Source organism: Rhinopithecus bieti, unplaced genomic scaffold (genome assembly GCF_001698545.2).
Source record: "Rhinopithecus bieti isolate Rb0 unplaced genomic scaffold, ASM169854v2 scaffold_41836, whole genome shotgun sequence".
In the NCBI taxonomy this organism is placed as follows: Eukaryota; Metazoa; Chordata; class Mammalia; order Primates; family Cercopithecidae; genus Rhinopithecus; species Rhinopithecus bieti.
Window position 1 is genome coordinate 640,366 of NW_016817195.1, and position 12,686 is coordinate 653,051.

A 12,686-nucleotide genomic window follows, 5' to 3' on the forward strand; every position below is an offset into this window, starting at 1 on the left:
TAGTTTAATTAGATCCCATTTGTCAATTTTGGCTTTTGCTGCCGTTGCTTTTGGTGTTTTAGACATGAAGTCCTTGCCCATGCCTATGTCCTGAATGGTACTACCTAGGTTTTCTTCTAGGGTTTTTATGGTATTAGGTCTAACACAAAATGTACAACTTTTTAAAAAATAAATTTTATTGTGCATATTTGAACTTTGCAATGTGACGTCATGTGATACATATAGATAGTAAAAGGGTTACTTTAGTAAAGTGAGTGACCATATCTATCACCTCACATAGTTACTTTGTGTGTGACAAAAGCACGAGCATGGTGGTGCTTGCCTGTAGTCCCAGCTACTTGAGAGGCTGAGGCAGGAGGATCGATTGAGCCTGGGAGGTAAAGGCTTCAGCGAACCTTGATCATGCCACTGCAATCTAGTCTGAGCAACAGAGTGAGACCCTATCTCAAAAAAAGAAAAGCAAACAAAAAGCCAACTTTCTAATGAAATACAAATAATCAGCATTAAATCAAGATGAGATGAAAACTGAAATAACTGAAATTATTTCACAAAGAGAGAGAGCAAAGCAATACTTACTATATAAGTAGCATTAAAGATTAGAATCCAACCTAGACAAAGCGCCCTGAAAAAATGTAAATAGGCTATTCATAGAAAAGGGAAAAAAATAAGTAACAAACAGATGGAAATGATGGGGTGCAGGAAGTGCTGCTCCAAATATGGCACCTTGGAAATTAAGAAAACAGCAGAGGCAGGAAGATAACTGCTATGGTCTGAATGTGTCCTCCCAAATTCACATGTTGAGATTTAATAGCCACTGTGATAGTATTAAGAGATGGAGCCTTTAGGAAGTGATTAAGTTGTGGGTGGAATTAGGGTTCTTATAAAAGGGCTTGAAGAAATGAGGTCACTCTCTTCTTCTCTTCCATCATGCATTCCCTTTCCATTTCTTCTGCCATGTGAGGGCACCTGGACAGGGCCATCTATGAGTTATAGGCCTTCACCAGACACTGAACCTGCTGGAGTCTTAACCTGGGACTTACCAGCCTCCAGAACTGTAAGAAAATACATTTCTGTTCTTTATAAATTACCTAGATATTTTGTTATAGCAGCACAAATAAACTAAGACAGTCACCCTCTGACTTTCTCCCACCTTTCTCCCCTGAAAGCTGGCCAAAAAAGAATTCTCTGACCTTCTTCCACTGAAAATAAGTCATAAGACTCTGATTCTTGAGGGGGTTTTCTGCCCTATACTGTAGGCAAGTGGAGAGGCCAAATAGAATCTGAACAAATAGGCCTTGCTAAGTTTCCCATTTATTTCCATTCGACTTCCAATCATACTTCTGCACAATCGTCCAGAAAAATACACTTCCCCTGGGACTTTAGGCCTTCATTTCTGAATGCTCGCATCACATAAAACTTTTATCAAATAAATTTGCTATGCTTTCCTCTTGTTTATCTGTCTTTCGTTACAGAGGTTTCAGCCATAAGCCTCAAAATGGTTAGGAGAATATACAACTTTATCTCCCCTACAGAAAGTAGAAAACCTTACTGGTCATCAGAATGGCGCAAATTAAAACAAGAAGACCCTATTCGAATGCTTTCCCTGCCCACATTAGATTTTCAAAAATTCAAAAGATTGACTATACCCTGTTCTATTGAAAGTAGAGGAAAAAAAAATTCTAGGTGAAAGACAAATTAATAAAAATGTTTGCAATGTAATTGGCCAGCATCTATCACAATTTAAACCATATCACCCATCTTTTGCTTTAGATTTCTACTTCTAGAAACCTTTTGTATGAAAACAGCCACACTCAGATATATAAGTAGAAACATCCTGTAAGAAACAATGGACACAACCTAAATTATTTTGGATGTACCTAAATTAAGATACACTCATAATAGGGACAACTTTGCAGCTTTAAAAAAGATGATACTCAGCTCGAAGAAGTGGCTCATGTCTATAATCCCAGCACTTTGGGAAGTGAAGGCAGGAGAATTACTTGAGGCCAGAAGTTTGAGACTGCATGGAATTATGATCACATCACTGCATTCCAGCCAGCAGAATGAAACCCTTTCTCAAAAAACAAAAACCAGAACCAAAAAACAGGATGATACCCAAGGTATTTTGAAGACATCTTGATTCTACGTTCCCTCTCACAAAATGCCCTGTGAAGTCATAGAAACTGCCCCTGCCACAGAGCAGGAGTTGCTACAGCCCAGGCCAAGACAAGGTGGGAGACAGAATCTGGTATCGATGAATCAGTAGCAGAGTGGAAGGCACAGGACTCCACACAGTGAGCCCCGCTGGCAGCAGCAACGGAAGCAGATGAAGAATCAGCTGAGAGAGCGAAGCAAGATGGAGTGGTAGACCATGTCCAAATTAGGTCATTGAGCCGCTATAGAGGTTACTACAGTCACCATTAGGAAGCCTAAAAATACCCTCTTTGCCATCCCAAGGCCAGATGTCTATAAGATCCCAGCTGCAGATACCTCCAGTTTTGGGGGAAGCCAAGAACAAGGATCCATCTCAGCAAGTACAGCTACCAGATGCTGAGAAATTCGAAGGTCAGGGTGAAGCCAACTGTGGCACATTAAAAAGCACAGACTCCAACCGTGCAAGAGGAGATGAAGTGGTGGAGTGTCATGAAACAAATGCGGAAGTTAAGGGCATAGAATTCGTTATGTCGCAAACAAAGGGGTGAAGAGGAAGGACAGTCCAAGTCCTGAGAAACAATAGTAATGACATTGTAAACGCTATAATAGAATTAAAAAGGGAACCGTCTGAAAAGGAGGACTCTCTTTTATTTATTTATTCATTTTGGTGTTTCAAAAGAGTAATTGCAGCTTGTTTTGAAATTTGACTGTTTCTATTTGTTAATACAGCTATAACTTCTTGGCAGTTTACTACTGCTTGGCCTTGGGAGAGGGTGGAAGCTGAGGAACCTCATCAGACATGGAAGTGATCAGATATTCAAAGCAGGTTCTCACTAAACTGACTTAGCAGGGTTTTTTTGTTAAAAACAGATTTTACAAGGAAGTGCACAGACGGGCATAGGAGAATGTTCAGAAGCCTGATTAAAGTTTGGTCAAGCAAAGAATCTTTGTCAAGAATTACTATCCATGATCTTTTTGACTATTGGGAATTTCTTCTGCATGTGTTTTTGGTTTTAAACTTTCTTGATTCGGATCACATTTTCCTATATAACTCAAATTTGTTCTTTTCACCATCACCTCTCCTAAAAATGCAGGCACCATTCCCATCGCTATCATGAAAAGTTTCGCTTTTTTAATACACGAATTTCAGCATAAATTATATATGCCTGTCCCTATATCCTAGGAGTTACTAAGTCTAAATGACTAGGGGTTCATAATGTTTAAAGTCTAATTTTTAGCTTCCATAAAGCTAGTTTCAAAACCAAAATGTCCTTTAAAATCAGTGGGAAGTCTGTTCACAGAGCATTAAAGAAAATGAAAAATAAGCTGAAAGAAAGTGACTGTCACCAGTCTGTGATGGCTTACCTCTTGCATATGCATTACTTTTAGCCTATTTCATATTAGTTAGCTTTTGTTATTATGTTCTTGTATTTATGCATAGCCTGTCCAATTAGTTTTGGGTGCTGTCCTTCCTTCTTAATTGTTTCTACTTTCATCAAGTTAAAAAATATTCAAATTCTCATTGCTACATTTTTTTCACTTCCTCTGAAACTTTTCTTTTTCAGAATAATCTTCTTTGTGTAGTTTACCCTTTTAGTGGTATTTTTTAAAAATTTAACTATTTCTCCTATACTCTTATCTTGGTAAGAGTTTTGCTATTATTTGGGGTGGAGTTTCTCTAGCTTGGGCTGTTTTCTGTGCATTTCAGGATGTTTAATAGCATGCCTGGCCTCACCCATCTCAATGTCAGAAGAACCGTCCCACTGGTTATGACAACCAAAAATGTCTCTAGACATGGTGAAATGTCCCCTGGGAGTGATGGGGTAAAAGTGAGCAAAGCCACTACCATATAAGAAGCACAGAGTTTGGATGAGTTTTAGGTTATATTATCATTTACCATCATTACTTATAAAAAATTATTGCCTTAAACATGAAGGTGAACAGGCCTTTTACAGTAGGATATTGTTTTCAGACACTACACAGGTAAAAGCCTAGGAAGTGTTACACTTTCTCAAGTCAGTGGCTCTCCTCTCCTGTTATTTCTCTCTGCCAGTGCCATCCAAAGGCAATGCTGAAAAGGCATAGCTATGATCCTTCACGCTATCAATCTCAAACGGTCAGGTATGGAACCCCTTCTCCCCACTGCCACCCCCTTCCATCCTAGCTCTTCCTGTTATTCAGGGGTAGAAAGGGGAAAATGTAGATGAAAGCCAAGTCGACCTCTGAAGCCTCCTTGACTTTCCTTCCCCTTTGGTTCTGGTCCTTCTCCTACTGCTTAGCTCTCTTGGGTCTTAATTGTATCTCCTTTTGCAAGGTTGGCTCAGAAATGGAATATTTTCCTTTTTGAGGCATGTTAATCCTCCTGAGTCTCAGAGTCCTCCTTTGTAACCTAGGGACACTAATATACATCTTGCAGGGCTGTTTAAAACAGGGGCCAGCAAACCTTTTCTGTAAAAAGCCAGATAGTAAGTATTTTATGCTTTGGAGGCCACATACCGTCTCTGCTACATATTCTTTTTTTGTTGTTTCATCCCCTTCCCCAAGTCTTTTAAAATTTAGCGTATTCTGGTTTAGAGGTTTTAGTACACTATTGTCATTGCCCCTTAGGTACTGGCATCCAATTACAGGGTCCTGTGTCTCAGTGCTCGAACCACGGCTTCCCTCCTGGGTGAGCATGTGCAGGTGATAATACAGACTGATGGGGTTCAGGATACCCCACCTTGGCAATTCAGAAAAAGCAGAAGCAGGAAGGTCTCTGCCCTTCTCCCAACCTTCTCTGCAGAAGCAGCCCATAATTCTTAAGTTTTCTCTAAAGAAGGTCATAAGACTCTCATGTGAGAGGTACTCTCCCTATACCCAGATGAAAGGAGCATCCTTATTTCTGAAGACCCTGGAAAGCAGAGGAGAATCTGAATAAACAGGCCTTGCTAAATTCCCTGAGTCTATTACCATTAGATTTATGCACTTTGTCCAATCATACCTCTCCACAACTTTCTACCTCTTCATCCAACCTAGGCATAAAACACAGTTCCCCATGTTTCTTTTATTCTAAGATTCCCATGCCACGTAAAACTTATGTTAAATACATTTGTATGTTTTTCTCTTGTTAACCTGTCTTTTGTTATAGGGGTCTTGGCCATGAACTTAGTCATGAGTGAGAAAGGAACCCTATTTTCCCCTATAAGACCCCATATCAACTTGTCTATCTTCCAAAAAATTATTTATTTTTTGTAAATGTAGCTGGCATGCAAGGCAAAAAAATGCCTGCAGAGTTCTAGGTATGGATTGTGATTAACACATCCATGTTTCACTCCCCCTGAACACTAGGGCAGGGCTGGCGAGTTGTTTCCACCCTGGATGAAGACATGGACAGGCCTCACGGTTTCTCTGCTTGTTTTCAGGTAATTGCCCTACAGTCATTTTTATTTGCACAGTCTTAGTTCAGGAAAATTCAAATGAGTATACAGAATTTAAAAGAGTATATAGTATATAGAATTCAAATTCAAATAAGTATATAGAAAATTCAAACCCATTTAACCCAAGCTGTCCTCTACCCTCTTGAATGGGTATACTTCCAGAAGGAATTTTGCATGTGGAAGGGGATGTGGGGTCCGCTGCATTCAGCTCTCTCTCTGCTCCCCTCTTCATCCATGACCCAGTGCTCTCATGACCCAGACGTTGCCCTGGGTCAAAGTGGGAGAGAAGAGAGAAGAGGTGAGGAGCAAGCTCTCACTTGCTGAATGGGTTTGTCCTTCTAGGCCTGATGTGTGCTTCAAGCTGGGGGTACCCAGTGTGACTCATCTAAGCTGACTCCTTCCTACTTTTTTGAGTTCTCTGGAGGTTCTCTGATTGGCTGATTGCTCCCTTGAATTTTAGGTTGGACAGTTCCTTCTTAGCCTGTGGCCACTGGGTATTCCATGTCCACATTCTTTTGTTTTTTTTTGAGACAAATTCTCACTCTGTTGCCCAGGCTGGGGTGCTGTGGTATGATCTTAGCTCACTGCAACCTCCAACTCCTGGGTTCAAGCGATTCTTCTGCCTCAGCCTCCCGAGTAGCTGGGACTACAGGCGTGCGCCACAACGCCAGCTAATTTTTGTATTTTTTTTTTTAAAGTAGAGACAGGGTTTCACCATGTTGGCCAGGCTGGTCTCGAACGCCTGTCCTCAAGTGATCCACCCACCTCAGCCTCCCAAAGTGCTGGGATTGCAGGTGTGAGCTACCACGCCCCGCCCATGTCTTCATTCTAACTGTTGGAGTTTACTTGCTGCAACAAAGGACCCAGCTGGGCAGCAGCCAAGAGGACACCTTGCTGACTCACTCTCCTGTGTGGCTCATGTTTGAGTGGTGATCAATAGTCAGGATCCTTTGATGTGCAAACCGAAAGGGCAGGCAGATACAAGACAGCAGGGGGTTCTTGCCTCTAGCACCAATGCCTGTGGCCCTCAGGATTTCCTGGGCAGGAGTAGACCCAGTTCACCATCTACCTCACATCTGTCAAGTGTCAGTCAGTCACCAACTAGCCCTTGGTGTGTACAAATTGCCAAGAGGCTCACTGAATGGAGGGGGTCCCCACAAAGCTCCACGGATAAGGTTTGGGGCGAGAAAAGCAGCTTTCCTCCAAAGCAGGGAGTAGAGCAGACGCACTTCCATGATTCCCTCCACACACATTTATTCAGCATCTGCTGTGTCTAGACCCGGTTTGCAGGTGCTGGGAATACAAACCCCTGCCTCATGGTGGCTTCGTTTCTAGTGCCAACATCTCTGTATAAAGAAACCTTTCCTCTGATCCTGCCTTTCTAATGATGGGGAAGTGAGTTCCAGGGTTGCAGCATCAAGTCTAGGGGTGCTTTTAGGTAAATTCTGCATATGGGAGTGGTCATTGGCTTCACACACACTCCAGAATTCAGGCGATCATATTGGTACTCAGGTGGAAAATGAGGGAGGGTGAGCCCCACTGTAACACTTTCAACTTAAAAACTGGCTCTAATGCTGGGAACTTAGTTCTCATCTAAGGCAAATACAAGGAAGCTTTAGGAGGTGCCTAGGAACCTAGGCTCTGGGTGCTCCTCATATGCCAGTCACTCACGCAGGGAGGGCCTGGATATAGCATTACAGAAATACACCCCAGGATTTATAAAGAAACTTTTTTATTGTGGTAAAATATACATAACATTAAAATGACTGTTGTAACTATTTTAAGTGTACAACTTAGTGGCATTACATACATTCACAACATTGTGCAACCACTAAGTTTTTTTGTAAACTGGCGAAGCTGCATTGACGTTCTCAATCCCTTTTAGCAGCAGTGAGTTGCATAGGTTTCTTTTTTGGTCTTCTATGAATAATACAACACTGGAGGTATATGACAGAGTGGATAGGGCATGGGCTTGGGAGCCAGCCTGCCGGAGTGTGAAGGCAGCCTCTGTCATTTGCCGGCTGCCTGACTGGGCACAGCACATTGTCTGGGCCTCACTGTCCTCTTTGGTATAGGGAACATAATAGTGCCTGCTTCATAGCACTGTGGTGAGGATTAAATCCACATGTGTGAAACGCTTGGAACACTGCCTGACCTAGTAAATGATCAATCAATTTTTGTTTTCATTGGTAAGTGCAAAAGAATTGTTTGTGTAGTGGGAAGCTCATTCATTTTTAATATAAATCTTCTTTAAAAGTGTTACAATCACTTCATTTTCCTTTGTCCATTATATAAATCCTTTTTGAATACCCATTATGTGCCAAGGCATTTGTACTAAGCACTGGGGACAAACTATAAATGTTACATGAATATAAATGACTTGCCCTCAAGTGACTTACAGTCAGCTGGAGGAGGGTGGTGAGGGTGCATACTCACAGGGGCACTGTAAGGTCTAACAGGAGCACCCACCAAAGCTTGGAGGTGGAAGGAGGGGAGGTACGAGAAAACTTTTTAATCTGGCTATTTTACATGGGGAAAATGTGTAATTAACCATACTGAAAGGGAATCTCCTGAACAAGCCTCTCATCATCCTTTACTATTCAATCAACCAGCTCTAAACTTTTCTTGGAGACTCAAATGCGTGATGAGCATCAGTGATTGTACAGGATATAAGGCAAAATAATGCCTCCAGTGGCTACTCAGCTGTGTATAGAGCTGTTTGTTCTTAAATGAATGCTTCCTGCTGAGGTTTTAAAATTATTGGGTCTGCTTTCTTTGGGGCAAGGGCAGGAATGTTAGCTGTTATTTCATAATGCTGCTACTCTGCTTACATTTGCAGATTTGTTATTTGTAATTTGCTGTGGACAGGAAAATTAGGTGAGTGTATTTATTAGGATTATATTTAAAGTCAGATACAGCATATCTAGCGATCTCACTGGAAAGTGGAAGCATTAGTAAGTGGATTTTTATGTGATTGTGTGGGGTGGGCTGTGGTGGTCTTTTAGAGGCCAGTTTGCTTATTTCTTGGTATTTCGGTGGCTCTAGGTTGCATTTCATGGAACAGTGACTTCTCGGTAATTATACGGACGAAATTCTTCTTGCAGTGATGCTTTTCCAGCAAAAGGTGCTTGTCTTCTATTATTTCAATACGTGGTAGGTTTGTCCTACTTATTACTTATACTTTTATGTCACTATCTCCTTTTTTTTTTTTTTTTTGAGACAGGGTCTCGCTCTGTCACTCAGGCTGGAGTGCAGTGGTACAATCACAGCTCACTGCACACTCAACCTCCTGGGCTCAAGTCATCCTCCCACCTCAGCACCCCTAAGTATCTGGGACCACAGGGGTGTGTCACCACCCATGGTTAAATTTTGTAGTTTTTGTAGAGATAGGGTCACTTTAACAACGACAGCAGTTTCTCTGTTCCTTTGATTTTGTTATTGCTGATATGAAGCACACCTGACATACTCCTATGTAGCCTTCAAATCCCAGCTCAAATGACCCACTCTGAGGAACTTAAAATAAATCATACTTCTTCTGCAGAACTCTTATATCTCTGTACTTGTATAACACTTTTAATCCTCTGACTAGAACTCAAGCTAAGTGACATGTTTATGTCTACGTCTCTTCCCAGTAAGGGAAGAGAGGGGACTGGCCGGCTGACTTAGATTTGGAAGCCCATATGAGTGGAAGAACCAGCAGGGACAGAAAACAATGAGAGAAGCAGGAGGCAAAGCTAGAAAGATTGGCAGAAAGAATGGTACCAAACTTAAGGGTAGAACTGACAAATGCTGGAATTTCTGATGTCTTTGGTGAACATGAAATCAAGGTGATCTGAGACATTGACCTCACTTAGACATGGCAACAAATGACTAATTAACACCATTAGGCAAGCAAAATACACACAATATATCCATATATAATGTCGAGTAGTAAGGTGAGATGAAAAAACTGGGAAAATGAGAGTGGAAAATTCTCTATCAGATGGAAAGGTTATGGAAGGCTTTTTTTTTTTTTTTTTTTTTTTTTTTGAGATAAAGTCTTGCTCTTATCACCCAGGCTGGAGTGCAAAGGCGTGATCTCTGCTCACTGCAATGTCCATCTCCCAGGTTCAAGTGATTTTCCCACCTCAGCCTCCCTAGTAGCTGGGACTACAGGTGCCCACCACCATGCCCGGCTAATTTTTTGTATTTTCAGTAGAGATGGGGTTTCACAATGTTGGCCCATGTTGGCCAGGATGGTCTCGAACTCCTGACCTCAGATGATCCACCTGCCTCAGCCTCCCAATGTGCTGGGATTACAGGCATGAGCCACTGCACCAGGTCAGAAGGTGGTTTTTATGAAATACAGAGATCTGCATGAAGTGAGGGAGTGAGCCATAATAACTGAAGATGGGTAGAGGGGGTGTACTTGGGATATAGCAAGGATGCCAGTGTAGCAGAAATGAGTAGCAGGGAGGGTAGGGTAGGGTGGTGGGGAGGGTATGGAGAGGTCTTTAGAGAGGCAGCCAGAGGCTACACTGGGGACTTGCAGGGGATGCTAAAATTTTTGGTATTACACTAAGTGTGATGAGAAGCCATTGGCAGGTACTGAGTAGACAGATGACATGACTAGACTTAACACCTGAATCTGATCATCCTGGCTCGTGCAGGGTGTAAGCTCAAGAATGAGAAGCAGGGAGACAGGAAGTTGTTTTGACAGTTTCATGCATTATAATGGTGGTTTTAATTGGGATGGTGGGGATGGAGGTGAAAAGGTGTAGTGAAATTTGGTGAATATTTTGAAAGTACATTTGAAAGAAATTTTGGTACACTGAACATATGATGTAAAGTCAAGGATGACACCTAGGATTTTGGCTTAAACAACTAAATGAATGAACAGCTCATTTACTGGCATCTTGAAGATTTGATCATCCTTTCAGTATCTGCTCAAATTTAATAAACCTGTGTTTCCCCTCATTCATTTTCGGTTGGCAGATGCACCTTGCTACTGATGGCTGTCAGTGGCTGCCAGTGCACTGCTCTATCTGATGTCTGTGTCTCCATCTCTCTTCCACTTGGGTGCCAGCAGCTGAGAGGAATTCATCCTTTCTGTGTTCCATTATTTTATATTTTTATGACAGAGGATGTAGTCAAAGTTAGAAAGGAGGTGTTTTGCCTGGATCCATTGAAAATTCATTGGGTTAACTGAAGATCATGAACAAGTTTCCCTTCTTTAGGGACCGGTCAGCATTGAAGGTCACTGAAACTAGGAAAGAATCTCATGTGGCTACCCAACTTAGCAAGGAAACTTAATTTTTTTTATTTTTCAGAAACAATTAACTGAGAGGACACATCTAGCCTTGTGGCTTTTCCCCCCTTTATCCATGCCGCTTTGCTGTCTGAATTATTCTACACCGTTTATACAAAACCCATAGCTTTTATGCTGTCCTTCGAGTAATGATGCACTTTGTCACACCTGGTAGAAATTTACTAGTCATAAATGGAATTTTTTGGGGGATTCTGTGCAAATCTAGACACCCTGTAACTTGAGAACTTATGAAGGTTTATAATGATCATAAGGCTTATGATTATCTTGACTGTGGCAATACACAAACTTGTGTTGTCATTCTGACAGGTGAAGACCAAAAATGAAAGCATATCTACAACCACATTTCTTCAACGTGATAAGTTCCTGGAGATTATTGTTTTTAAAATGTGCTTGCTGCCTGTCATTCTGCTACCAAAAATAGCCAGTCTGAAGGGGCTAAGTGTTAGAGGACATTCCTGGAAACTAGTTCATCAGAGGCCATTTGTGACAAAACATTCTTGAATTATTTTTCACAACTTTCTCTCTCTAGCAAATGAAACTAATTTCTATCAAAACAGGTAGGTCTTCTTTAAGAATCAAATATACTTTTTACTGCCAAAATGTGAAATAGAAAAATGAACTTAAGCTAGTAGTTTATCTCAGCCATTACAGAGTATCTAACTATTAATGGGAGTCAATGGCGCCAAACACACAATGTACTACAATACTATTTTAGGAGGCAGAAGAAAGGATTGGAAGAAAACATTATTGGCATTTGAACCAGAAAATCTGGAGTCAGGGAACACAGAAGTTCTTTGTTAATAGTTCTATAACCTTGAACAAGTTATTTTGCCTTTCTGATCCTGGGTCTTCGGCTATGAAACACAGCCAAAAATGACTGCTCTGTGTCGTTTGTGTCAGACTGAAAGCGTCACATCAGTGAAAATTCGGATAGACACATTGCCGCATACAAATCCGATGCTTTATGATCTCACACTGCACGGATTTGGAAACTACTGCATGTGCACGATTCTCCGCCTAGTTCCCTGCAGGTGGGGATTTTTTTTTTTTTTTCCCCCGGAAAGAAAACTGTAGCTCTGCCCTGAAGATGAGTCCCACAGAGGTTTTGCAGGGTGGAGTTATCGAGAAATTGACTTCGGGGTGAGTAAAACTAAGATCCGGGGAAGGCTGCAGCCACTTTTCCAGGGTAAGGGGCGGTGTCATTTGCTTCCTCATGCGGCGAGGACGAAAGTGATTATAAGCCAGAGAACGTGGCGCCAGGGTTCACTATACTATAAACCATTTCAGGAGACGAAGCTCTGACCTCCCAGGCACCAAGATTTTTACCAACAACCCGGGATGCTCACTGCAGGAGGGAGCGGGTGAGGAGGACACAGGGATTCCAGGGCGGGACAGACAGGGAGAGGACACAGGTTCCAGAGACTTCTGTTTTAAGGCTCTCGGGGATCCCTGCGAGTGCCCTTGAGGGCTCCAAGCGCGGGAAGCGAGCGCCGGGAAGTGGCGGTTACAGTCCTGAGTCCCGCGCCCTTTCCGCGCCACTGCTCAGCCGGTTCCGGCGCGCCCCCAAGCCCACGCGGGTCTCGGCTCAGACTGTCGCGCCCCCACCCGGTCCGCGCCACATCCCACCGGCCCATCCAGTAACGGTTTCTGGACCCGCGGCCTCTCCCCTGCCCCCTCCTTCGCCGCTCACGAGAGCCGCAGTGCTGCGCCGTTTGGAGAGGGGTCATCCGCCCCGGAACCGACGGGAGCGGCAGCGGGTCCAGCCAGTGGAGGCGGCGGAGGGATCCCCCACTTCCAGCCCGCCCCCT